Below are 2,325 nucleotides of genomic sequence, written 5' to 3'. Positions count from 1 at the left end.
TGATCAAGGACATGAAGCCAAGAGTTGGCATATTGAGTATGGGGCACAAGAGGAGGTGAAAGACAACAAAGATGATGGTGCTCCACTATAAGTAAACGTGTAGATAGCACCTTATGTGTTTTAGCATGAGATTGGCTCGTTCATCATTGGGATGGATGATGCAAAGATTTACATGATTAAAGTTGAAGACATGATGAAGAAGATTCAAATTTTGGGTTCTTTTAATTGGCCCACAATGCTACTTTGCAAGTTGATGACATATGTTGTGTTAGAGACTTTCAAGATGATGTTTTAGGCTTGTTTTGCCATTTATCTTTTTGAATAATATTGCTCGCTAGTTTCTTTAATTTGTGACTGACTTGAGTTTGAATTGCAGTTGTGAAGTCATATTTTGCCAAGGATGGCTAAGTTCTTGAGAGAAGGGTACATTCATTGTGTTGGTATTTAAGTGTGCCAATGAAGTGTTTATTATAGTATTATGGAGAGATGGGATGCCATATGATGAGATAAATCATAAGTTTGAGAGTAATATTAAATTCTTTTCAGGCAAGATGTTCTAAGTTTGGGGTGAAAATTATAGGATAGCAACTTGATCAACTACATAATGGAAAGTTGTATCAACACAATGTCCAAGAACTATAGGGTTCTTTGTAATTGATCCCACAAGGGTTAGTGAGATTCCACTTCTCTCAAATCTCCAACAAATGAATAAGTTTTGAAATTCATTGTTTCTTCTTGTTAGTGGCTCCCATCGTTTATGGCACGTGATAAATGTGGCCGGCATTTGTTTAGCCAACCATGAGGACTATATGAACGAGTTGCCAATTATGGACCAAAAGCTCATTGTTCAAATTACAAAGAAGTTGATTAAAGGATTTCTTTTGCTTGCTATTAACTAGTGCAATCACCACAACCAGTTGGGCAACCATAAGAGAGAAGATGTAGGCTTGAATCAGCCTCTTTGAAATAGCAATTGATTGAGCTTCACAAACTTTGCAGCACCATTACCCACGCATTTTCAATAGGATTACAATACGTCCAAAACTTTTTTTTCTAATTGAATCAAGCACACAGATTCAACAAGCTTCCACTATGGCATGTACTAAAGGCTCTAAGTGGGGCTACATCGATGATACAAAGCCATAGGAAGAACTAGAAGTGCACATCTACATCAGTCTGCCTCCATGTGGCTAGTAGTGCTTCAAGGATTGGGTCCATGATCCCTCATTCCTTTGTGTTTTGAATACATAATTATTTGAATAAAATGCTAAAAAATTGGTTGCAATAATTGAATGAAATGCTCAAGTATGGCTGCAATAGGTTGCATAGTCTATTTGCGCCTACTTATAAACATCAAATCAATTATGTCCAAGCTTATTAATACCTACATGGGTTCTTGATGTAAGTAGTTCAATCACAAGTATGGTAGTTTATAGGATAGGTGTAATCAATGTAATGTGGACAATACCTACAGTTATGATGTAGGTAGTTCATTCACAAGTACAAGTATGGTAGTTTGTAGGATAGGTGTAATCAATGTAATGTGGACAATACCTCAAATACACATTATTATGTGGTTGTTGGCACTTGTCTGGTAATAAAAAATTAAACCTTTTTTTGCTCTTGAGCTCCTTTGGCTTGTCTTGATGCATGATATTTTATGTCGATAAGGATAACTACACACTAATGCCATGCATGTATCTTACCAATAGTCAAACCTTCTTACTAGTTGACATTGTCTCTACCATAGCCTATGCTCCTCTTCACTTTTGGTCAACTCATTGCCAACTTATGAACTCAATTCCACCTTCATCTCTACTCTTCTCTTTATGTGTGCAACAGCCAAACCTATACCCTGTCACATCGGAGCTCTTGGATCTCTTTGTACAAGGCATATCTTCATGAGCTTCCTTCTAGGGATTTTATCCCCAACTCTAGGTGCTTCTAATTGTTGTATCTAGCTACACATTGTTGATCACAGACGTTGGCATTGCACAAATTCTAGCTCACTGCCTAAAATGCACTTGTCTCTAGCCATACAACCCGCATTGCCTCTATTCATTGTGATTCCTCCTGTGTGTATTGGGCATTTAGAGCCCTTGGTCTAGGCTATCTTCCCATCAAATATCCAACTGAATGGTGCACGCTTTGATCTATCGGAAGCAAAAAAACAGTCTCCTCCCTAAGAAACCCTACTGTGGCATCCATAGCCACAAGCACCAAAGCTCATATTTGTTATTATTTCTTTATTCCTCTCAGTTCAAGAAACTTGTTGTCACTATGATCTACTATCACACTAAAGACCCAACAAGCATTCAACTGGTT

This window comes from Lygodium microphyllum, chromosome 5 (genome assembly GCF_053477565.2).
Source record: "Lygodium microphyllum isolate KBCC chromosome 5, Lygodium_microphyllum_v1.1.10, whole genome shotgun sequence".
In the NCBI taxonomy this organism is placed as follows: domain Eukaryota; kingdom Viridiplantae; phylum Streptophyta; class Polypodiopsida; order Schizaeales; family Lygodiaceae; genus Lygodium; species Lygodium microphyllum.
The sequence above is the reverse complement of the archived record's forward strand: the minus strand, read 5'-3'. Positions refer to the sequence as shown.